The 26,878-nt window shown below is 37.7% G+C and overlaps 1 protein-coding gene across 17 annotated transcripts in view; it reads left to right on the top strand.

Moving 5' to 3' along the window:
- Positions 1-26,878, top strand: part of PARD3 (par-3 family cell polarity regulator) — a 661,972-nt gene that overhangs the window by 275,133 nt on the left and 359,961 nt on the right. The window lies entirely within an intron of this gene.

Below are 26,878 nucleotides of genomic sequence, written 5' to 3'. Positions count from 1 at the left end.
CACATTATACAGCAGCATCTTCTGGTTCATAGAATGGTACCCTGGTAATAATTAGAAAAAAATACATATACGTCTGTATGAGTATATGTATATGTATACATAGCTGATAGTTAGTGAACTTATGTATGGAAGGAGTGCAAGAGTAACTTCGTGAAAATAAATCATTTTACAAAGATGATCTCTATGTTTAAAGATGAAAATGGCCATGGGATCAGTTCTAGGAAGCCTCAGAACAACCATAAGATGGAAAAAGCAGTAACCAAAGGGTATTTCAAAAGAGTACTACTAGGTTTACTCAACCCATCATCAATTTAATTAAAATGTGGTTTGTGCCGTGCCTGATCCATTAGTTAATTTGTTATTTAAGCAGCTTGAGAAGTATTTATTTTAAATATAGAACTTGTGTTAATGAGTTGGAAAAGAGTATTCCATTGCTTGGCAGGGATGTTACAGCCCAAAGATTTATGGCTTAGTACAACAAAAACCAGCTGGTGATCAGCTTGCATAAGTAATATGAGTACACACTAAGATTTGATAATAGCCATTCTCTTGTAACCAGAATAAGGGGGTTGGGAATAGGAGGCATAAACAAAGTCGCTGGTGAATGAAGAATCCTAGGAGAAAACTGCACTGAATTCTGAATACAGGTCTGTGATGTATAGTGAAAGCTGGAGAGATCATGCATCTATTCCAAGGGGGAAAGGGAGAGCCAGGTGGCCAGGGGTATGTATGGGCCTGCTCTCTGTGTTTCTGCTCCAGGCACAAACGTTACCAGTCCACCTTCTTCATTTCTCTTCCTCATCTAAAATTTGCCATCTCTGGAATATTGGCTTAAATGGAATTAATACATAATCTGTCTCTCCCATGTTTGAAGAGCAGTGTGTATGTAATTCTGTGTATATGTATGTGACTGTTTGTACATATGGATTTGTTTTCTATTCCTGCTACAACAAATTCCCACAAACTTAGTGGTTTAACACAACACAAACTTCATTACAGTACTGAAAGTCAGGGTGCTATGGGGATCTCACTGAATGAAAACCCAGGGGTTGGCAGGCTGTGCTCTCTTCGGAAGGTCTAGGGGAGAATCCATTTTCTTGAATTTTTCCAGCATCTGAAGGCTGCCTGCTTTCCTTGGCTCGTGGCCCCTTATACGATCTTCAGCATCAATAACCTTGTATCTCTTTGGCTTCTTCTACAGTCAGATCTCCCTCTCTTTTCTTTTGCCCTTCTCTTCCATTTTTAAGGACTCATGTATTACATTAGGCTCCCTTGGATAATGCATGATAATCTCCTCATGTCAAAGCCTTGACCTTTGTTACACAAACGAAGGCTCTTTTGCCATGTAAGGTAATAAGATTAGGATGTGGACATCTTTCGGGGCCATTATTCTGCCTACCACAATATGCATATACTTAAATATTGTAGAGTAGTGTGAAAAAAAAATACTACTTCTGTTGGTTTCAGTATGAAAGCATTATCTTTCCTGATCAGGTTATTCTGTGAACAATGAGCGTCTGACCTAAAAATATTCATGGGATGGCATTTTGCTTTAAGTACGTAGGGAAGGAAAATAATGAACCGTGGGGCAACCACCTCATTAGAAGTATTTTTGAGGCCATTTTTTATTTGGTTAAGCCAAATGGAGCAATATTTATAAAAATAATAACTCTAGCCAATGTTATGTACTTCTGTTTGCTTGATAAAAATAATCTGTAGTAACAAATTTGCTTAATATGTCTTTTGTATAATTAAAATAATTTTTCATAAAATTATTGACATGCTATAAGTGTGAAATTTCAATTAGAAATGTACAGTTTGTGAATACTGGAGACAGTGGGCAATGTCCTTGTCTTACACGTACTTTCCCTTACCTGCTGAAGCTCTCCCTCTTCCCTTTCTTATGTTTTATTTTTTTTTAAGCCTCAAAAGTTATGTAGATGTTTATTTTAGCTATGTTCTAGACCTTCCTGAAAGGATCTGAAGAATGACTTTGAGGATTATTACAGACATTGATGGTACTTGTAAATATCAGATGTAATTTTCATTCTTTAACCTCCATATCAGGTTCCATTCTTGAGCCATTTTAGAAGTTGCTAATAATTCTGTTGTGAAGAGAGGTTTTAAAGTGACTGAAGACTAGTTCTAATAATTGTTCTTAAGCACATTCACCTAAAGACCCCCCCCTTTTTTTGTATTACTTCACCTTGTTTTCTTATTTTGATCATAAAGAAGTAGATTCTTGGGCATTTACCAATCTTATAAAGAACTAAGTTTTCTTAAACCTACCACCCTGTTCTGTTTTTTGTTTCTTTATATTTTGCTTATTTTGTGGCTACTGTGTACCTCTCTAGCTTGTAAATTGTGATAAGGCAAAGAATCATATCTTTATTTCCATCCCTATGCAGCAACTGGCACCATGTTTTGCATTCAAGAAATATACTCCCATTTCCTTTCAGTCCCATGACACCGGCAATGGCGTCACGAGGGAGGACATAAATCATGGACTTGGTCACAGATGGTTTGGAGGGGTGGACAGTCTATTCAACACAAGTTCTAAATAATCTAACGTGATGAAAGACTTTTCATATCTTTGAATATAATTTCTACAGATCCAAGTCCAAATGTATCCTCGGTCTTTTAATTTTATTCACAGTGGTGCTAGCATTCCTTTAATAGAAATGAGAAATGTTTTTTTACGCTGAAGAAGTGTTTTATAATATTTTCTATTGAATATAATTTTATTTATTTTTTAATTTTTGTACATTCCCCAATATTGTAAATTTATATGGAAACATCACGAATAATCTCCCACATCTATATCCTCAATTGGATATGCATGATTAGTGGCCAGTGCTCTATTAGAGTAGAAATCGAGATCCTTAATTAGAAGAAATGTCTACTGAAAACACAGCTAAAATGATTGCTCTCTGCTTTATAGTTACATCATCCATCTTTATTCACTTCCTTTAGTATGAAGGCCAACTAAATTGCTGCATTTTTGTGAAGATCAAGGCTTTTGTGAAGTACAAGCCTTGTTTGCTTCAGGGGAGACGTTTGGGCTAGCTATAGACCATTTTATAGTTGTGGTTATTTTCCCTTACCAGCTTTATTTTTTTTAAGTTTATTTATTTATTTTGAGAGGGAGAATGCGAGCAGGGGAGGGGCAGAGAGAGAGGCAGAGAGAGAGAGACTCTCAAACAGGCTCCGTGCTGTCAGTGTGGAGCCTGATGCAGGGCTCAGTCTCACAAATCCTGAGATCATGACCTGAGCAAGATGCTTAACTGACTGAACCACCCAGGTGCCCTCCCTCCCTTACCAATTTTAAAGACAGAGTGTATATATATATAGAGAGAGAGAGAGAGAGAAAAAATAAAAATAACATTTTTGAACTTAACAAATTCAGGAACTACCACAGCATAGCTTTATCCTCTAGAGCTTGAGTATTACAGACCTTGTTTCTGCTTTACTTATGTACAGTAAATGATGCTTCACCATCATAGGTAATGGAAAATGTTGAGGTGTGTAATCTTATGCAAGAGTCGGGACTGCCATTACAGTGGTGTACTAAAAGTGTCTGGAAAAGGTGTGTGTGTGTGTGTGTGTGTGTGTGTGTGTGTGTGTGTTGCAGTGATTCTTTGCCTTTATTTTTGTATATTCACAAGTATTACTCCTTTTTATTGACTTAAACCTGAGTTTTTATGTAGGCTTTTTTTTTTTTACTTCAAAAAGTAAATATTTATATTATAGGATATAATGCTAACGTTAAAGAATACTATGTAAGATCAAGATATTGTTTATCTAATGGGACTTTTTTTCTATATGATTAATTCAGTGTTTTTTCTAATAAATGAAATGTTTTATTTCCTAGTTTTTTTTAACCTAGTTTTTCCTTCTTGATTTATCTCTCATACAATCTGTCCTTGAAATAAATACACGCCACACACATGACACACACACAGACTTCTAAAGTTCTTAATCTGATGAAGCTCGTAAATAGTGATGTCTCTCTGTGTACGTCTCACTGCTTTTTATAATTTCCTTTTAATTCCTATGGGTTGCAAGCTTCTAATTTTTATGCTCCTCACATTTGAAAATTTTGTCTATTCCTCTGCTAATCTTATTGGTAAATACTGTCTTTTTGAGGATCTTCTGGTAACATACTTTAAAAACATCAGAATATTTTTCACCTTTCTTCGTTAGTTCCCATGTATCACTCCACTGTTCCCTGACAAGATCTACTAAGTATATGTGGGTGTGATACAGTCGTTTTGTCTCTGTAACTGGATTATGCTCAAATGTGCTTTATTTTTCTGAAAAGTGTCAGAAATCCGATTACAGTAGTGTTTGTTACTTGCATTTTCAGAGTTAAGACACACCTAATTTAAATGAGGTTTAGGCCACATGTAGACCCACTAATCGTGTTGTTAAAATAATTGAAGTAATTTCTTGTTGCATCTTAAAAGTTGTTTAAATTTTGAGAAACAGCATTTTAGGGGGATTGACTTAGGAAGTCTTTTCAGTGAAACAGAGCCTCTTCCAAATGAATGTTCTGTGAAGTCAGCGCAGTTTCTTGTAAAGAGATTCATTCAGCTGTAGCAGAGTAAATATCATGGAAATCATTACAATGAATATGTAACTTTAGTCAGCTTTCCTTTTTTAAAAAAATTAACCCTAGGTGGGAAAAAAAGGTATTGTTCAGTATTGTTACATTGCATATTTCTCGCTTGTCTTTATAGTTTTCTATGTTGCAAGATGATTTCTCTTTTGCTAATTTTTTTATTACAGAAGATTTGAAACATATAAAAGACTAAAGAGAGCAGTATAATGACATACATCCTCACCTCTCAGTCTAACAGGGATCGGTTTATGCCCAATCTTGCTTCATGTTTAGTATGTCAAATGGGATGATTTCAAAGGAAATTCCATACCTTACACAATATTTTGTTCTGAAAATGCTTCAGTGTATATTTCTAAAAGATGCAAACTTTTTACATAATCCCATACTATTTTAGAAATGATAGTATTTTCTTAATGCAATGTAATATTATTAAAATTACTCTGTTTCATTAATGTGGTTTAATATTTGGCTTGTTTAAATCAGTATCCAAAGAAAATTTACACATTGAATTTCACACACACACACCCACACACAAAATGATTTATTTATTGAAATTAATTGTTTTTCTTCCTGTGATTTTTCTCTGTCTGGACTTTGCTGAATCCATCCCTGTGGTATCAACTGTGTTCCTGTGTCCCCTGTATTAGGTACAAAGTCTTGATTTGATTCTGGTTTTGATTTTCCAACAGTGGTATCTCTAGGTCCTGTTGTATGGTTCTATCAGGAGATGCATAAAGTCTGGTGGTTTCTCATTTTGCAGTATTAGCAGCACTGGTGATTTTTGTTTGGATGGCCTTTTTTTTTTTTATGTTTGCAACATGTTGATATTCGAATTGTCTTCCACTTATTAGCTAAAATATTCCTATAAAGAGAACTTTTGTGTTGTCATTGAGTTTGTTACCCTGTGGTAGCTTTTGCACAGGGAAGAGAGACAAAGTGCTTAATTCCATTTCTTTCTTTATCAGTTTTCAGAATAATGAGTTTGTTTTCTTGGCTAAAATCCTCCTGGTTTCTCCCTCCCTTCCTTCCTTCCTTCCTTCCTTCCTTCCTTCCTTCCTTCCTTCCCTCCTTCCCTCTTTCTCTCTTTCTCTCTTTCTCCCCTTCCTTCCTCCCTTCCTCCCTTCCTCTTTTCTTTCTTTCCCCTCCCTCCCCCCTTTCTTTCTTCCTTCCTTTCTTTTTCTTCCTTTCCTTTCCTTTCCTTTCCTTTCCTTTCCTTTCCTTTCCTCTTTCCTCTTTCCTCTTTCCTCTTTCCTCTTTCCTGCTTTCTTTCCTAGAGAGCATGAGCAAGGAAGGGGCCGAGAGAGAGGGAGAGAGAATCCCAAGCAGGCTTCACACTGTCAGCATAGAGCCTGACTTAGGGCTCCATCTCACGAAATGCAGGATCATGACTTGAACCGAAATAAAGAGTAGGATATTTAACAGACTGAGACACTCAGTCGCCCCTCTCTTTCCTTTTTCTTCCCTCTTGAAAAAAATGTGTCATTAAAAACTTATGAACATTAACATAGTTATTGTTTCAGTCTATTGCATTAATGTTCTTACTGGTGCTCATATTGCCATATTTGTAATAGTGACAGTTACTTAGATTGGCCCCTGAATGCTTTTGATAAGAGCATGCTTGCTTTCTGCAATGGCAGTGTATTCATCTTACATACTTTCTGCCCCATACCTGGAATCAGTCATTTCTTCAAGAAATTCTTTTTTTAGAAAGTTTTAAAAAAATGTCTATTTTGAGAGAGAGAAAGAGAGAGGGTATGAGCAGGGGAGGGGCAGAGAGAGAGAGAGGGAGACTGAGAATCCCAAGCAGGCTCCACACTGTGAGCACAGAGCCCAATGTGGGGCTTAATCTTACGGTTCGTGAGATCGTGACCTGAGTCAAAATCAAGAGATGCTCAACCAACTGAGCCACCCAGGTGCCCCTTACTTAAGCATTCTTGTCCTGTTAATAGGAAAGGGTATTCAGAAATCACTGTGTATGTATATTCCTTTTATTTTGATAAGCTTAAAAGTAAGTTAATATCAAGAGCATCCTGGTCTAATTTCAGTATTCAAAGTGATGTCTGAAAGTGTAGTGATTAGTTGAGAGTTCAGATTTTTTCCTTTTGATTTTTTCTCTCCAGATTTGTTGAGAAATAATTGACACACGTCACTGTGTAAGTTTAAGACGTACGATGTGGTGTTTTGTTTACGTAGGTAACAGAACGGTTACTGCAATAGGTTTAGCTAACATTCATTTTTTCATATAGGTGTAATAAGTGTTAAAGAAAGAAGAAAAGGAAAAAGGAAAAATTCCCTCCTGTGATGAAAACTATTAGAATTTACTCTCTTGCAAACCTTCCTGTATATCACATAGCAGTTAGCAATAGTCATTGCGTCCTACATTACATGCCTCGTACTTATTTATGTTATAATTGGAAGGTGGGGACTTTTGACCACCTTCCTCTAATTCCCCCTCCTTGAGGTTTTTAATTTTTGCGTATGTTGCTGCTTCCTTTTTTTTTTTTTTTTTTTAAATTGAAGTATTGTACACAGTGTTACACAATGTTGGTACACAATGTTACATTAGTTTCAGGTGCCTAACAGTGATTGGAAAAGTGTATACATTTTGCTGTGCTCACCACAGGTGTAGCTACGATCTGTCACCATACAACAGTATTACTATAGCATTGACTATATTCCCTATGCTGTGCCTTTTATCCTTTTGACTCATTCATTCCGCAACTGGAGAGAGATGAATCTTTTTAAGGGCACTAAGCAATCAACATGCATTCTCCATGCCAATTCCAATTTTCCTTTATTGGGATTGTGATGAACATTTTAGTAACTGTAAGACTAATGTTCCCTTGGGCACTTATGGCTGTGCACTTGATGAGGTCTCACTTGGCAGGTGTCAGAATCATTGATGGGTGGTTCTGCTTGGCCTTCAGTGGGATGCCAGAATACAGACCTACCACTGTGCTGGTATTTGTAGGACATTTTTATAATGACTGGTAGCCAGTGTTTTAAGATTTTGTTTGTTTGCTTGCTTAGTTTTTTTGTTCAAGTAGTGAAGAAGAAATGACACCTCAGTTAATGAGCTTAACATTTATATTTGTCCCTGATGAAATGGTGTGGCAAGAAAATTGTGCCAAACTGTTGCAATGTCTTTAGTAGGCACAGTTTGAGGAAATTTGATCATGGCCTGGGTTGTTGAGTTTTGGAGAGGTTTTCCCTAGCCTCGTGTGTCTTAGTGTAAACTTGCTCATCCCTGAGAGTGGTATATGGCTGTGGCTCCCATGGTCTCCACTACATCCTAGTGATCTTACATTCTACATTTCATCTAACAAGGTTGGCATCACTTCGTGTCTGAAGCAGGATGTGTAATCATGGAAGTGTGGAAATAATATTAGAGCTTTGTGTACACTTTCAGTTTATTATCTCATAATCTAAAATTTATCATTTCTTGTATGTGTGTGATAATGTTTATATTAGTGGAGTTGAGCATGCATTTAAATGGTAAATAAATAAAGCCACTCTTGCGCTGCATGCTCACACAGTTTTTGCTAACTGTGCTATACTGTCAGGAAAGAGTGGAGCTATGAGACCTGTCTCCTGGGTGACCTGTGTGCATTCTCTCTTGGGCAGCCCTTCTGTCCATTCAGCTTGCTGAAAGATCCACATCTCTCTCTTCTGCCCCAATGCCTTTAAAACTTTCAAAAGCTTCTCGATACTTTTTAACACAGTTCAGAATGTTAGTGTGTTTTGTTAAGGTTTGTGAGAGGTGTTTTGTGTCTGACTTTTCAACCTTATCTCTTTTGACCCTGTAACTAGCTCCCTTGGAGTTTCTTGTTTGGGAACAGGCCTGCTGAACTCTAAGCACCCTGTTTTCTCCTGGTGTGGTAAAGCTTCTTCTCTGTCCTTGTTGCCCAGCTGGCTAACCTCAGGTTCTCCTTCACTACGCTGCTGAAGTAACAGTTTCTCTGATAGGTCTTTCCTGATTCTGTATGTTTGCTGTGTGGACCTGTCGTGCCTTGTACTTTCGGTGAGTCCAGGGGCCTGGGGAGCTTGTCTGGTTATACCGCTGGTGTGCTGGTAAATGTTTCACAACTGAATCTCTGAAGACCAAAAACAGATGTGGCTTTGTGGCATTTGTCCATTTCCCTGGTGTAAATACTCTTAGTCATGTCATGTTGCTGCATGCCGAGTCCGTGAGAGATGCTCTGTAGCACAGCATTATAGCACATTTCCACCACGCAGGTGCAGTAAGTGCGTCAGGAGCATAGGTAAATGATAAAATGTAAAATATTTGGGAAGTGAAGTGTCTTGGGAATTTGTCTTCTTTGTTTTTAATATAATTTACTTAATTGTAAGTTTATATAATTTAAATTTAATAATGGCTCTAACAACCGACTCTCAAAAATTTAAAATAATCTTTTCTGATGAGATGGTATGAACCATCTCTATAAATCCTTTGTGTCAAGTACAGACTAGTCACACTTTTTACAAACAGGAGAATAAGGTGAGCATGACAGGTGGTCACTGAAGACAATTGTAGTTGTGGGGTGAGGAGCATTTTCACGTAGGTCAGCAGAGGAAGGAGAGAGAACGTAAAAGGCAGATGGATCTCTTGATTACCTGTATTTAGCCACTGAGTGGATTGGGTAAATGGGGTAAGAGAATATTCAGATTCTGACGAAGACTGTATTAAAAACATGTATAACCTACCTCTCAGCTTTTTTTTTTTTTTTGGTTAATTTTTATTTAATGTTTGTTTATTTTGAGAGAGAGTGCAAACAAGGGAGAGGCAGAGAGAGGAGACACAGAATCGGAAGGAGGCTCCAGGCTCTGAGCTGTCAGCACAGAGCCTGCCGGGGCTCGAACTCAAGAACCGCAAGATCATGACCTGAGCCAAAGTCACACACTTAACCAACTAAGCCACCCAGGCGTCCCTTCCTTGGCTTTTTATTTTCATATCATTCTTGGCATTTATTTTCATATCATATCTATGCCTGTCTATGTGTGAAAAGGTAAAGATAAACATGAGCTGTGACGTTCTGTCTTCCTAGACCCTCTTTGATGGTTATCCTTTCTGGGGCATTCCGCAGCAGACCTGGCAATGCACTCAGCATCATGTGTCCCCAGTGGTACACATCAGCATTTCAAATTTTAACCAGATGAGAAGTAAAGGAGGCATTCTTTTTCTGTTTGGTCTTTTCCAGTGATTTAGCTGTCGTATAAAAATATTTAATGTGTATTTTTGGTATTTTAATTCAGTAAATGTGTTTTGAGATAGAGCCAGCCTTCTGATAGGCAGTGTGTTCTTAGTGAATCTATGATTAATTTTTAAAGATACTGAATACTATTCTTTTCAAAAGGAATTTCTGTTTTCTCCTTTTAGAAATGCAGGTACAAAAAGAATGTGGTTTGTCAAATCATCATTTAATACCTTGTAAAGATCCTCCACTTAGGTCATGGTAATTTTTACCCATAATTTTCTTTAAGAGTATGTGAGATTTTTTGAAATGGGAGGTTTCAAAGGTTTGAAAAATTTGATGTTACGCTCCTCTCCACCTCCCCATAAAGGAAGAGCAGTGTTCTGTCCCAGGCCTGTTATGAAATGCATGCGTGATACATAATTGGAAGACATGCCTAGAATAAATGAATCCCAATTAATTAATTTCTTCCACATACACTTTTTGAACACTCAAGTTCTAGACATGTGAAGATAAATCATTTGTATGTATCCTGTTAATTTGGGTACTTTAAAGCTTACTCTCTTTTGTGTAAATATGTAGTTGATACTGTGTAGATCCAGTATTGTAACATATATACTGTATTATCTAGTAAATATGGGTTTATGTTGATCTCTAAAATAACAACAAAAGCAGTAATCAGAAAAAAAAATAAGAGAATTGTGCAAAAGGGAAATATAAGTTGAAGTTGAAAACTAAGACAAAGGAAAAAGAAATGTTAACTGTGTGTACCATCTATCACATAGTATTCAGGTCCACAGAACGTTTGGGTTTACTTCTTGGCAGCTAATGTGAAAAGGGAAATAAGAACAGTCTTTAATATTTCCTTCCTTATGAACTCTTCTGACCAAACACAAGTTTTGTCAGACTCCTGCCAGCTGTATACAATTTTAGTCCATCTACATGAGATTCTCTTAGGATTTACCTTTCCTATTTTCTTTTAATGGCCATGTTGTTTAAATTTTCCTTGAGCTAGGGGCACCTGGTGGCTCAATTGGTTGAGCCTCCGCTCTTGATTTCGGCTCAGGTCATGATCCCAGGGTCGTGAGATCAAGCCACCTTGGGCTCCACACTGAGTCTGGAGCCTGCTAAAGATTTTCTCTCTTTCTCTTTCCCTCTCGTTCTGCCCCTACCCCATTCATGCACAAGCTAAATTTCTTTAAGCTGATTTCACATCATGCATGGAAGACCTTACTTCTGTGGAAGCCTGTTGGTGTCCAGTGTTGTCAATAGTAAACAGTAAGAGAGGTAACATAAAAAGCAAAAAGGAAAGCAAATATAAGTGAACTGAAATTAATTTCACAAGAATGTACTTACCAACCTAGGTGCTGCTTGCTCTTTCTAGGAATTCATTTTACTTTTGAATTATCAAGGTATTCTGTTATAACTTGCGTGCTTGCATTGTAATAGCTTTTATATGAAAACAAGTGTATAAGAAAAAGAGGGACCATGCAAGTATATCCAGATACCTAAGGCCACTTCAGTAGAGCCCCTGATTCATGAAAACATTAACATGGATCTGCTGGAGTTCAATGGCAGATGACTGCCTCTGGGAAATAACTTATATTAATCTTGCTTTGTTTGATAGAGAAGATAGAGAAAAAAGTGATGAATGTATTCTTTCTTGGAAGCCCATTTTGCTGTTTATTCCTTTTATTTACCAATCATTGAGAGGTAAATTATCAGAAAAACATTTCAGTGATGTTTGCTACTGAAGCTACTAAATTGGTAGTTTTGTCTGAATTACTTGATCAATCCGACCTAAGTTTCTAAATTGACTAAGCATTTGAAAAGACAATTTTGGAGAAAATATAGACTATTTCACAAGATTGTGGTAACACACTGTATGAAGGTGCAGATTAAGGGCAACCAACACATTCTGTTAAGCCAAGTAAGTGTTCCTGACACAGAGAGCCGGGCTATGTCATCATGGTTGCAAAAGATGATGTAAAACTTACACATTGTAATAGCCATGGATTAGGACTTCTCCAATATTGTTTTCTAAAGTTTAACTGTCAGACTATAGGTCCCCTAAAGAAAAAGCTTTAAAATGGCCCAGGAAAGAGCATTCATTTTACAAGCAATGTTTCTAGACAGTATAGCCTTTCTCTGTTTTATTTCTAAAAATCAAAAGCTGTTAGGGTCAAGCAGGTTTTTAGGATAGAATCCATGTCCTTCTTGTTACAGATGAGGAAACTAAAGCCAAGGGAGAAGATGGGGATCCCAGTGCTGTTTTAACCTGTGTTTTGAAATGTATGGTTTACTGTTTGAATAAAAACCTATGCCTGGATGAGCTTCCTAATAGTAGTGGCCCAGGGATACACTTTACCCTGCTGTCCCCCTGTCCCCGCCAATCCTGTGGGGACTCTTGTATGTTCAGTGTATGGTCACATTTACAGAGAAAACTAAGGACACACATTAGAATCTGTACTAATGCAGATAAATTTTGTAAAATCAAACAAGATTGATTACCATCCCTACTTAATTCAGAGCAAAGGAAGGGAATCTAATTTTTCTAGTTTTCCACACCTCGTTTGCTGTAATGAAAATGGCATTCTGCTTTGAATCACTTTCAATGAAATGATTTTCAATATTGTTGTCTTTGTGACATTTTGACAATTAAAATGTATTTTTCAAGCCTACTGGAAATGCTGCAGTGCCGTTTCTTGTTTTCATTTTTCCCCCACTGGCCTGTATCTGTGCTTGTTGCCTAGGAAACTACTATTGGGTCGAATTTTGTTTGCTTGGTTGTCAACGCTGTCAGAGTTATGGGTAAAGTTCTTGGCTGTATATTTGTAAAAGTGGAATAACTATTAGAAGTCTTTTATCTATATTAAAGTGCTTTATATCCTCAATTAAAAAGCAGCCAAGCAATTGTTTGGTTTTCTTAAAATAGTAAGTAGAGGATTTTTCCCCTTGATTATTATTGGAATTTTCTGTTTTGTGTATGCATTTGCAGTAGGATTTGAATTGTCACAGTGAGTTAGTTCCAAATATAGCATTTCAATAAAAAATTCTCATGTAAATATTTATTTACTTCTTTGGGGAGTCATGGACATATATCATGATTCCTGAAATGTGCAAACATAAACATGAAAATATTACATTAAAAATCCAATGAGATCTTAGAAAATATATATTATTTGCTCTGTGTCTGATAAGTTGAAAAATTATTCTCTGTATATAACATTGAGTTAAAAAGAAGTTAAAATTAAAAAGAAGCAGTAGAATTGCCTCAGATCTTATTCTTTTTTAGTGATTAAAAATTAATAAAATGGAGGGTGTAAAATTAGTGATTAATTGTATTTTTATGTAGCTAAATTCGGTGTCCTACAGAATTGTTTAATACTTGAAAAAATTCAGAGATATTTGTGTTTTTACACTGTGGTAGCCACTAACCCCATGTAGTGGCTGAATCCTTGAAATGAGACAGCAATAACTGAGGGACTGAATTTAACCAGTGTGGTTCATGGCCCCTGTATTGGATGTCACAGATAGGGGCTTTGCTACTCCAAAGCATCATCTGGGAACTTGATGGAATGTGGAATCTTGGGCCACACCCTGGATCTGCTGAATCAAAACTCTGTATATATTTTTTTTAATTTTTTTTTTAATTTTTTTTTTTAACGTTTATTTATTTTTGAGACAGAGACAGAGCATGAACGGGGGAGGGTCAGAGAGAGAGGGAGACACAGAATCGGAAGCAGGCTCCAGGCTCTGAGCCATCAGCCCAGAGCCCGACGCGGGGCTCGAACTCACGGACCGTGAGATCGTGACCTGAGCCGAAGTCAGACGCTCAACCGACTGAGCCACCCAGGCGCCCCCAAAACTCTATATTTTTAACAAGCTGTCTTAGGATTGATATGCAGTGCTTTTCTAGTCTAGCTAGAGCAATGGTTCCCAATCTTGGCTGTGTGTCACAATTGCCTAGAGAGCTTGTAAAAGTCCCTGGGCCTTATCCTTGATCTAATTTTCAGTATTGCGGGCGGTGGGGGGAGGGGGGGGTGATCTGGAAACCAGCATCATTCCCAGATTCTTTTAATGACCAGTGCAGATTTAGAACCATTGATATAACTCAAAGAGCATATGCATAATGTGAGGTGAAGAAGGGGAGATCTTTTATTTTTTATTTTTTATTTTTTAATTTTTAATTTTTTTATTTTATTTTATTTTTTTTTGAGAGAGAGAGACAGAATGTGAGCAGCAGAGGGACAGAGAGAGAAGGAGACACAGAATCTGAACCAGGTTCCAGGCTCTGAGCTGTCAGCACAGAGCCTGACACAGGGCTCGAACCCATGAACCGTGAGGTTATGACCTGAGCCAAAGTCAGATGCTTAACTGACTGAGCCACCCAGGTGCCCCATGGGGAGGTGTTTTAGTACTGACCCGTTTTCTGACCTTTTGTTGTAGTCAAATATAGGAGGGGTATAGATAGGAAAGAGTTCTTAAATGAAAGTCTTAGTGAAAGGGAACTTGTCTCATTCTTAAATTCATTTATGACCTTTATTTTCACCTGTGGAGAACGATTGCCAAGACCCCAGCATTTGATGAGTCATTGGCTACTACTTGCCAGTGACTCTCCTCTCAGCTCTGAGGTTCAGTGTGAGTGAGTTCAGTTCATACGCATTTACTGCTGGCCCAAGGTGAGATGACCACGAAGGTAGATACTGGTGAGAAAACTGGAGGTAAGTCAGAGCCCTTGTCTTTAAGTTTTTGGTGTTCTAGGATTTTACGCTTATTGGAGAGGAGTGTGTTCTCTGTGGCCCAACTATTGAGTAGGCTTGGATTTTGTCTCTACCAATTATTGATAGGTTAACTTTAGCCAGGATGTCTTAACCCCTGCAACACCAATTTCCATACCAAAAAAATGGGAATAATAATATAACTCATTTTGTAGCCTTGTTCTGAGGCATGATCAATTAATATGTTAAGTTTTTTAGCACATGCATGACCCCTAGTAAATGCTTAATATATGTTAGTGGTTATGAACTTAATTGGTTTATTATAAATGATCAGGATGTATTTATTTTTATATTAGTCTTCCCTTAAGGACAAGAATGAATGGATTAGATTAGCTATGAAAGATCTCTGCACTTTGAAGGTAATAGAAACAGACATGTAGCCATATGTTCCAGAACCATGAAGTCTTATTGCCGCCTTGGAGCAACCAGTTGGTGCCAAATGGCTTTATTAATAGCCAGTATGTACAAGGCTCTGTGGTAAGGAATTAATTTGAAACTGGAACAGTCAAGACAGAAAAGTGGATAAAGAGCTATTTGAATGCTTTTGAAGTGCTTCTGTCATACTCCCCAGTATCAAATAGCATTTCTTCACCTTCCAGCAGCTCCTGATCCTTTGCTCAGTTTCATTTGTCTTCATAATGCTGATCACCTTGTGACGTCATCTGTACTTGTTTAACCATTGCTCTTCTGTTACCACTAAATGTCAAATCCTTGAGGAGTTATTTGGTGCCAGAAACAAAGGAAACTACATGTCTAGCACTTAGTGGGTGCTCAAGAGATAGTTGTCTTGAATGAATGACTTTTGGTCTATACGTATACAGTTTTTAATACCATCAAGATTCAAGTTCAAGATTAAAAGCCTATCTATGACCAAAATAAAGTTTAGAGACTCTGAGAGTTAAGTAAAGGATTGCCTTTGTGAAGTAGTTGGTGATGGTCGATGTGCTAGTGAAATAAGTATAAAAATGTAGTAAAGTAAGGGGACTTTGAAAGTAGATCCTTCCATAACCCAAAATAGGCTAATGAAATTATTGAATCTCCAGTTCCTCGTGGGGGGAAAATATGACACTTTTATATAGTATTACGGGATAAAGGTTATAATAATAAAGGAAAGGGAGAATAATGCTTATCAAAAGTTAACTTGACAGCTTTTGAGGTACTTGAGTCCTTAATAAAATAACAGAAGACAAATGTCCAAGGAGAAGGGCATTTAGAGATGATCTTCAATGCAATCAATAATCAACATCCATTTTTGAAAGATGAATTACTTGTCAGATGTAGTTGATAATTTCAAAATTTAATTACATGATTGTTGAGCTGGATTGGTAAAATGAAAGGGCTGTGAGGGATTTGATATAGTTATACATATAAAATTATATGTGAAGAACTAATTTAGATTTGCTTGTACTTGCATATTCTTATATGGGAATAAATGCTCATGAAGGATAATAGTGCAAAGTTAATAGTAAAAAAAAAAAAAAAAAAAAAAAAAAAAAGAAAAGTAAAATCTTGTTGGGATTCTAGCTACAGAGTTTTTAACCATAATGTGAAAGAGCAATTCTTTGGACTTTCTGAGCAAAAATTCATTTTTTTTTTTTTTAATTTGGTCTTCTCTGGCCATCCAGTATTTGTTTCTTCTTTGCTAAAAAGATTGCCCCTATAATACTTAAGACAATCCAAGTAAAAAGGATAGAGATACAATAACACTTAAACAAAGGTTTCCTAAGTGCCTTTTGCTGAACTGGGAAATATGGGTGGAATCTCTAAAATTAATGAGGAAGACAGGTAAGAAAGTACTAGTTATCAATGAAATTAACATAAAGCCTGACATCACTTACACTGTAGGATTTTTTGGATTTTAGAGAAGGAGGTGCCTTCAAGGCTGACCTTGGAGGGTGCAGAGGGGTGGAGTGGGTGTAGAGGAGGCCCTGGAGAAGTCTGTGGCCTTCTCGTTAGTCACCGCCTTGCAGCTGGACCTGCGTGTGAGGCTTGAGAGGTGTTGCTCAGATCAGGGGTAAATGCCAGGACTGACTCCAATGGTACTGTGACCCCACCAGACCAGTAATTCCAAGTCATGACATTTGGTTTGTGCTTAGGAAAGGTGTGATGGGTGTTTTCTAGAGGACAAACTGGAGAGGCACCAGCAAGACGGGAGGGAAAGAATAAATCAAACTGATAAATTATGTGAACCCATGGTTTATGAAGTCCAGATTTTCTTAGCACAGCTAAAGAAACGTTTTGCATAGCATAGCCCTGCTCCTTAGATTCTTAAAGTGTGCAGTCAAACCAGCAGCATGGATGTCACTGGGACATCAGAAATGCAGAATTTGAAGTCTTCCATGAGCTAAGAAAATTTCTCCCAAAGAAAGGTGCTACAGATCATCTTCAGAACATCCCCTGTTTTGTTGTATGCATGTTAAAGTTGAAGAGTCTCTGACTTACAGGTCCCTATGCTGGTGCCTTTAGGGGTACCTCCCTTGCTTTATCTTTCCCATGTCACATCTTTAACTCTGTATTTCAGCTGTGCTGCATTTTTTGCAGTCCTTTTAATTCTCTACAATTTAGGTGTCTGGACTTCGCCTCTGCAGGCTTTGACTGTGTGTCTTCTTTTTTCCTCTTTATCCCACTTGCCAAACACCCCCATCACCGCTCCCAAACCACTCCAAAACTAGACAAACCCAAAACTTCAGTTTTGATGTCTTAGTCATTCATTTCTTTGTTGAGTCAGCAAATGTGTGTTAAGGGATTGTGACGGTGACAATGTTGTTCTCTAGGAGCTGTGTGCTAGTGGGGATGCAGACCCTAAAACTTACGATGACAGCATGGCAAATGCAATGACAGGAACAGGCAGCCCATAAGAGGAGTGCCTCAGTCGTGAAGAATCGGTCAGAGGCTTTCCAAGAGAGGAGGCACAAAGAGAGTTTAAAAGGACAGTAAGGAAAATGTAGCTGTTCCTTCTCTCCTGATGTTCTTCAAAAAGGTGCCCTTCTGAGGTGTTTTGGTAGTGTTCTATTCTTCTCCTGAAGCACCCACCATCCCACTCTAAAGGGCCAGATAATTTGCCTTCCCCATGGCACTGCAGACTCTAAAGGGCAGAGACCAGGTCCCTGCTGCTCACCAGGAGCCCCCCTGGAGAGGCAGTGCACAAAAATCTCTATTAACAAAGACAAGGTTTATGGTGTTCTATGTCAAAAGCTATTTTAGTGGACGGGTGGGGAGGAAGCTAAATAACAGTGGGTTAAAGAAAAAGGGAGCAATGAAGCAGCCTTATCTTATCAAGATCCTTCATGGATCTTACTCTCTAGTTGGGGCCATTGGATGTATGGAAATAGATGACACATGTACCACTGGCCACATCGTGTGAGGGAGAACATTATCTATAACCATAACGTAGTAACCTCCCACCTGTGTTCTTTATCATCTCTAGATATTTTGTTCATGTTTGAAGGAACATAGCTTAGCTAGCTCTTGCCTGCTTGCATGCTCCTGGGTCCATGCCCTTGCTCTCTGTCTTTCTTTTTCTTTCTCTCATTGTTTCTTTTTAGTTCATTCTGATGGTCTCAACTCTAGTCCCCTCATTGCTCATTGAGGTATTTTTCTGAAAGTACAAAAACAAGCCAAAAATTTCTCCCAAAGAAAGGTGCCAGTTGTTCAAACAGTTTGCTCCCCACCTGTGGTTATTTTCATCAGGGCACCTTGTTGTATGTATCACTCTTCTTCCCTTTACTTTCTTCCTCTTACTAGTGGGTTTTTATCACTGGGCAGGGGGTGGTCTGTTAGACTGTTTGTTCCCTTTTGAATGTTCAGAGAGTAGGATTCACTTGGAATGATTTTTCCACAATAAATGACTTTCAAAAAACCCTTGGCTCTATAGTCATTAGTTTTTAAAATCTCTAGAATAGTAGTGTCTAACAAATGTTCACACATGTTTGTTGATTGAAGTAAGCCAGACATTTACCTGCCATAGCAAAACAAAAAAGGGACACCAAAATTAGATAAAAGGGAAAAGACCACCTTTGTGGAGTTTTGCTTTCTCTGCTCTTTGGGCTGGCCTGAACACTCCCTGATGGGCTCTTGGCAGGTGCTCAGGATTCTGGCAGAACTATTTTCCCTGAGATGTCACTGTCTTAGCAAAGGATTTGGGGACACTGAGTTTTTATATACAGGATCAGTAGCCAGTGCATATTTTTGTAAGCAGCTGGTTATTTACATAACACCCTCCAGCCAGGCCCTTCTCTCTCCTCCAGGATACAGAAAGATAAAAGTGAAAGATTTTGTGTTTTTTTTTTTTAACCTCTGAAGCCCGTTTTTCTCACATACCATCACCACTCTTTTCCACCCTCAGAGACAAGTAAGGAACCCCTGAATTGCATCTTTAACAATTGGGAAATTTTTTATTCCTGACTGATGTATGTTAACCAACTTTAAAACATGTTTAGTTTCTACTTTGTGTGTGTGTGTGTGTGTGTGTGTGTGTGTGTGTGTGTGTGCGTGTGCGCTCACGTGTGCGTTGGGGGGCAGGGAGGGTGGGAGAGTGGGCAGTTACCATGAATGGGGTGAATACTTGTCCTCTGAGTTAATGGCTGGCTGACACAATAGGAGTGGAAACAAACTGCGGTGGGAGAAAGGGGCATAGGAACTAGTAGAATCCCGAGCTACATAGTCTTTGTGTTCCTTAGGTCCACTTTGCCTCATGCGGTAAGGACCAGCCTCTCTAGTAGCAGTCAGACTCTGTGCTTTCCCGTTCGTGCTTGGGTTGGTGGGGGGGCAGGGGCAGATGCACCAGCTGGGCACTGATGGAGCGTAGGAAGGATGGATGGGCCTCACTCCTTCCCTGCCTGGCTGTGGTTTGCTGGGAGCTGTGTCCACCCTTGCAGTGAAAGCCACATCTCCCCTGCCTTGGTGTGGTAAAAGTGTAATGGATACTTCATCTCTTGCTGTTTTTCCTTAATTCTGCCATATATTTGTAAACAGTTCTTCCTTAGATTTTTCTCAATCACCCCTTTGAGAATCAGCCAACTGTTTGCTGCTGGGATACTAACACTGGATCTGATGGATTTGAGGAGTTAGGATGCTGTACAGTGGGCCATGTGGGTGGATGGAGGGCAGTTGCTGGCCAGTGTAAGTTATTGCAGCCGGTGAGGCATGGAGTTATTGCACTGTGGAGTGTGTTGGAGGAGACATCAGTGTGGAGGGTCGACAGGGTACATGTGATGTGTATGGCAGCTGAGTAGTGGGTCCTGAGAAGAGTATTATGGGAAATAGTGTTGGAAAGATTCCTTAAGTCCTGATTAATGTGGGCCTTGACATTGAGACATCTCACCTGGGATTTTCTGCTTAACTCTTGGGAAGGCTTTTTTATTTTATGATTATTTTTTAAATTGGGGTAATTGCAGAATCCCATGCAGTTGTAAGAAGTAATACAGAGAGATTCTTTTGGTGTTTTCCTCAATGGCAAGATTTTGAAAAACTGTAGTATTATATATCATACCAATATTAACATTAATACAACCCACCTGTCTTATTCACATCTCCCCACTTGTACTCATGTGAGTATTTGGAGAGTTTTGGTCAGGGTGTTTATATCCTCAGTTTCTGAATGAGAATTCCAAAATTACAAATTTAACATGCTTCAGAAACATTCTTGGTTTTTCTTTGAGAATGTTTATATGACATTGACTTTCTTTTCTCTTCTTTTATGTGTCCTATGATTCAGTGGAACCATTGCAAATATCCCGTTATCTATGAGAAATGTGTTTTAAACTGAACCTTTCCCCAAAATCACCTGTTCTCTCTAGTGAAGTAGAAGCATATTGTGGATTTGATATGCCTCAGTTCTCCCAGGAGAGCAGTGTGGTCCTGCCCAGATTGCACAGAGCAGGGAGTCAATTAACAAGTATTCTAGGTACAGCTGGGTCACTGAGGAGCAGGGTAGCCTTTGACCCAGCCCTTAAACTACCTCTTTGGGCCTCAGTGAACTCATCTGTGAATGTGATGTTTCAGTTTATTTCTAGGGCACCTTCCAACTAGAATATTCTTTATTTATTCTTTATATATATATATATATATATATATATATATATATATATATATATATATATATATATTGTTAATAACAGGCTCATAAGACTCATTTTATATCCTTCTGAGTTATTCACTGTTTTCTAGAGCTTATTTTGTGCCTTGCACTCCACACATTTCTTCAAGGATTTTTCCTCAGTTGCTGAAACATGAGAAGCACCTTTATAAAAAGGGCAGCATATATTGGAAGGTCAATTTTGCAATATTGATGATGGCTTTTTTATCCCCATGGCATGTGTTAATAATGTGGTACTTTTCACTGTGAGATGTGTTTTTAGAAAATGTGTAATTGCCCTGAAGACTGGGGAGATGGTCTTCATTTCACATGAAGAGTAATTATGCTGTTTGCATCATAAATTCTAATAGAACGTATGTAACTGCATATTATTTTTAGATTTGATTAACTACCTCAACGGCTTATTCCTGTCTTCTTGGAAAAGGTTTATTCACTGCTTTGAGTGGTTAAAGAATTTAGAAATCACTGGGAGAATGAAAGAAGAGAAGGAAGAGAAAGTTGATTAGAAGTAGGGGCTTTATAGTTAACAGTTAAAAATGTATATGTCTGCCCTTTTAGTATTTGCTCTAACTCATTATTAGATTTGCCAGTTTCCACTTATTTAAAAGGCACCTTACGTAGAAAGGCAAATCAATATTTACAGTACATTAGTGGCACAGAGAATTTGAAATCTTGTGATGAGGGTTGATTGCTGTTTTAGCCACTCTTCAAAGGAATGCACACATCAAACAGCCTCCACGATCGTCCTGGACCCAGTGACATCGCACCAGTCCCTGTGTGCTCCCTCCAGCAGCTTAATTATTGAAGATCCTCATCTTTGAATTTTCTTTTTAATATTTCAGAGGATATACTTAGAAAATCTATATATTAAATAAATCAGAAGATTATGGGAAGAGAAAGTTTATTATCATGTTTTTAAATGCATTGATTTTCCTAAAATTGAGGATGAGAAATTGTAATAATAATGACCAAATTACCTTAAACAAGAAGCTTCTATTATTTCTAATTACTGTAAAGAACAGAAATTGCTGAGATAGGCCATGGGCAAACCATAGAGGAAAAGGCTGTATTCATATTCTGTTCCTCTGAGACCATGACAAAATTGCATTCTTTGTATAATATGTTTTATCAGAACCATGAAAGATGGGAAGCCTGTCAGATGAACCAGGTAGTTGTGTTTTGTGTCATTTTGTTGATAAGGCCAAATGTTTATAGTGATCTTTATTTTTTTAATTTGTTTTTTTTTTACGTTTATTTTGAGAGAGAGAGAAAGCATGCACATGTGCACACGAGTAGGAGAGGGGCAGAGAGAGAATCCCAACCAGGCTCTACGCTCAGCACAGAGCTCAACGCGGGGCTCGATCTCATGACCATGATATTGTGACCTGAGCCACCCAGGCGCCCCTCTAGTGATCTCCTTTGTAATCAGGTTCAACTTGGCAAAAGACCACATGCCATTTGTGGCTACTTCTATCCCATTACCTACAATTCATGTATTTTCATTCTCCTCTGTTGCTTGTAATACTTTAACCCATTTAGAGACACTTGATAATGGCTATAGATACTGCTTTGGAAAAGTTTTATATTTTTTCTAGTTCATTTTTTATAAATTGTTATAAGTTCTATTAGGATGAGATTTGGTAGGTGATCACTAGTGTAGTATATTAACATATTTGGAATGACATCTTTTTTTGTCATTAAAAAATTTCTTATCCCATTAGTGCAAGCTCTGGTTGTAAAGGTTAGGAGACTGAGGCCTGGACAAGGGACCGATATGCCCAATGGCCACCAGTCTAGGCCAGCGGTCCTTAATGTGAGGTCTGTGCATCCTTGGGAGCCACTAAGATCATTTCTACGAGGTTGTTAGGGCAAGACTATTTTTCATAGTATTACCAAAATATATTTTGTGTTTTTCACTGGGTTGATAGTCTGCACCATGGTGCTCAGGCACTGATGGGTAAAATGCAGGGTGGTGGCACCAAATGTATTCTCCACCCAATATGCTCACACTTTAAGAAACAAAGCGATTTCCATCTGCTGCCCTTAATGAAGCAGCAAAAATGATTATTCTGATTAAATAATGACTTTTGAGTACACAATTTAATATGTTGTTAAAGTGGTACGTAGGCATAAAGTACTTCTATGCATTGAAGATTACTGGTTATGTTGAGAAAAACTTGTATGTGACGGTTTGCATTTATAAGCTGAGGTAACCATTTTTTAATGAAACACCACTTGTCTGTCTTTTTTTTCTTTTGCTTTTTTGTTTTGTTTTGTTTTTTTAAAAAAAAGATGGAAAACTGGTTCTTAGACTTTGGTATCTGGCAGAGTTTCTAGAAAATGAATGAAGTGAGCCTGCATTACATGGCAAATAACGAACAGTATTTATTGCCAAAGAAAACATGTAAGTCTTCTACTGAAAATTAGATATTGGAAAACATATATTCTGCCATGAATATGATAGCTTCCCAACACTTAATGACTTTTCTCATGAATTGGTAGTAATATTCACATACGTGATTTTCTGATATGCAGAAATATATCAACATTTCTAAGAGTGGTATAAGCCAATAATACATTCCAAATAGCTAATGTTACAGAATTTTCTCATCAGTAAAAGATCCATTCAAAGTATAAGACAAGTAGATTTTACTGTGCAAAGAATAAGAAGTTTACATTCCATATTGCAGCTAACCTTTGAGAAATGTCATTTGTCAAGTTTTGGTGTGGTATCAAAGAAGAGTATCTATAGTTCTGGAAAGGTTATTAAAATAGTATTCCAGCTAAATATTTGTGGAATTCTTTTTTTCTTCATATACTTGACATGTTGCAGCACATTGAAATCAGAAGCAGGGATGAGAATCCAGATGTCATCTCTCAAGCAAAATGTAAAACAATGCTACTCTCCCACTAAATATGCTTTGTTTTGTAAAATAGAATTTTCTAAAATTCTGTTGTTGATGTTAACATATAATGGGTTTACTATTAAGTTAAAAATGAACTAAGGAATAAATATTTAAATTGTTTTCATTTCCACTTCTAATATGGTAAACATCCCTAGCTATAACCCACACAAACAAAAGCTCTTTGGGGTCCTCAGTAATTTTTCAAGTCAAAGTGTCCTGAGATCAAAATTTGGAGAGCATTGGTCTAGGCTGGTCTCCTTTGGGGCATACTTAAACATCTTACACATTGGGGGTGCCTGGGTGGCTCAGTTGGTTAAACATCTGACTTCGCCTCAGGTCATGATCTCACGGTTCGTGAGTTCAAGCCACGTGTCGGGCTCTGTGCTGACAGCTCAGAGCCTGCTTCAGATTCTGTGTCTCTGTCTCTGTCTGCCCCTCCCTAGCTTGGTCTCTCTGTCTCTCTCAGAAATAACCACCTAAAAAAAATTTTAAAACATCTTACCATTGTACTACTTCTACTTAACCAGTAAGCTTTTCTTTCTTTAACATGTCTGAAATTGGGATGGCTGCTGTTTCAATCTCTATGTATAACTAACGTAGTATTTCTTTAACTTTCTGAAATCAAATGATGGTATTAGTTAAAATCAGTGTATGACTTCTCAATGTATATAATTCTACTTAGAAAACAACAAAACTTTTCCCTTTTACTAAATTGAGACTAACATGTATCTCTAAGTAGCTGGAAATGGAATTTGTTTTCCAGTGAATTGCTGATTAATAGAACTAATTTCGTGATTTGGACGGTGATTCAGCACTGACCAGGGCGCCTGAAGGTCTGGCCAGGAAATAGTTCCTGAGCTCCTCATGTCGTCTTGCTGAGCCTCAGCTTACTCATCTGTAAAGTGAGTCACATGTATCTCCATTGTGACTAATGTAGAAACTTATTAAAAAAAAAATTCACATCGTTGCAAGTTAAGTCAGTGGTTCTAATATAAGGTTACTTAAGTAAAGTGTGTGTGTGTGTGTGTGTGTGTGTGTGTGTGTGTGTGTATAAACTGTATAAAAATGCCCATAATTTTCACGCAACCATAAAACCAAGAAGAAATTATAAACTGATGCAAATACAAACTTACCACATCAGTGTGAGAGACAGTGGTGTGTTGCTGAGTCTAATCACAGGCAGCATGAGTGTAGACCACCACTGTGTGCATGTGGTCTTTGTGTTTGGACCTAGTGATGCTGCTGGCATGCACTATGATGGTTCTGTTCTTTCAACACATAGAACTGCAGGAAAACCTTGATTTCAAGATGATCATGATACTACTTGGCATTTTTTTTATTACATACACATTGCTTACTTTTTAAATTGAGTTCTGCTCTTTTCTCATTAGCCCAGTACTCAAGCCTAGGACACCTTCCTGACTGTGACAGTGGGCAGAAATGAAAACATGGAGCCTTGAAATTGCATAAGGGTACTTGGTTACTAGGTAGTACAAGTGAAAGACCTATACTATCCTATCTGTTATTTCCTTTTATGGATATCACTAAAATGAAGACAAAGTTTAATGTGCAAAGAACTGACAGGAAGGGCTGCTTAATAGTGCATCTCCTGGGTCGTCCCTCACCCTGCAATTATGTAAATGCTGCCCTGGTCCAGTACCCTGGCATCTACCCGGAAGGGACAGCCCGTAGGGTCTGCAGCCCCCACTGTCACCTACCTCCTCTCTAGTTTCCCTTTCCCCCCACATCTACAATTTCAAGAGTTGTAGATACCAGAGGTAAAAGGCTAATTATTTTTACCTGTTTCAGACTAACAGATTAACACAGTGATAATGTCCCATCAGAAGATGATGGTCCTCTTTATTTTATCTGCATCCTATATGCAATTTATTTTTTTTCTGGGAAATATTTTCAAAAGCAAGTATAGTAAGCTGTTTTATTTTGTCTAAGCAAATTCAGAGACACTATATAGTTCTTAAATTTATTTTGGGGTTGAAATATACTTTTATGTGATTGTTTTATTGTGGATAGAACTTTTGATCGTTACTTCTGTACTGTTTTTTAAAGACTATCTCTTGTGAGTAGTGCTTCCTTTAGACTTACACACACAATGCACACATGCATGCATACACACACATAGAAATTGAGGTGTGCAGAGTTCCTTAACAGCTAAATTAATAACACCCCTGTAATTGGAATGCAACAGAACTCATATCCAAGAAGCAGTATTATTTTCCAGAGCTATTTTTTTCTTCCCCCTCCTTATTTTGCTTTTCTGCTTACATTTTTGATTTGATGGGAACAATTTTGTTATTTGGGAGGGAAGTTTTTTTTTTTTTTTTTTTTTTTTTAAATTTTTTTTTTCAACGTTTTTTATTTATTTTTGGGACAGAGAGAGACATAGCATGAACGGGGGAGGGGCAGAGAGAGAGGGAGACACAGAATCAGAAACAGGCTCCAGGCTCTGAGCCATCAGCCCAGAGCCTGACGCGGGGCTCGAACTCATGGACCATGAGATCGTGACCTGGCTGAAGTCGGACGCTTAACCGACTGCGCCACCCAGGCGCCCCTAGGGAGGGAAGTTTTTTTAATAGTAAAAACATTGTAGTGTTAACACATAGATTGTTAGATGTATATTTTTGTGAACCTGTTTTGAAAATGACTATATAGTTCTTAGTGTGTTTTATTTTTGGGTGCAATGTAAGTAGTTAAGAGCTGTCACATGCTTTTACTTACACTTAAAAATTAGAAATTATTTTTCTCTAATAATTTTCATGTGTTACTCTCAGCAAATTAAGATAACAATTAACAATGTTAAATGTTCAGCATATTTTTTTCTGGTGATGTTCCTCAGGCTCTATTATTATCAAATCCTCATGATGTAGAAGCATATGTTAAAAGCAGTGTTAAACGATTGATACGCTTCTGTTTTCTCTGATCATTTCTAATTTGCTTTAACATCTTTGAGACTATTGGATTGGCAGTGGTTTAAATATCACCTTCAATGTGTATAAATAGTCTGTGTTTAGTTGAGTATTGTCTAGGATCTATGTATCCACACCATTGATCAATGCATCCGTGTTCCCAAAATGGCTTTCATAGAGTAAATGCTGAGTTTACACCACCATTAAAGCTGTTTCATTAGAGACTTTCTATAAATATTTACCTTGCATTCTAGTTTTTGAAAACAGATGATCTCTCACATAATTAAGCTGAATTTTTTGTCTTATATTTATTATGTTTTTGAGCGATTTTGCTCAGTTGATGAGTGGAGTTTTTGA

Source organism: Panthera onca, chromosome B4 (genome assembly GCF_046562875.1).
Source record: "Panthera onca isolate mPanOnc1 chromosome B4, mPanOnc1 haplotype 2, whole genome shotgun sequence".
NCBI classification, from domain to species: domain Eukaryota; kingdom Metazoa; phylum Chordata; class Mammalia; order Carnivora; family Felidae; genus Panthera; species Panthera onca.
This window is presented reverse-complemented; position numbering and strand designations above follow the sequence as displayed.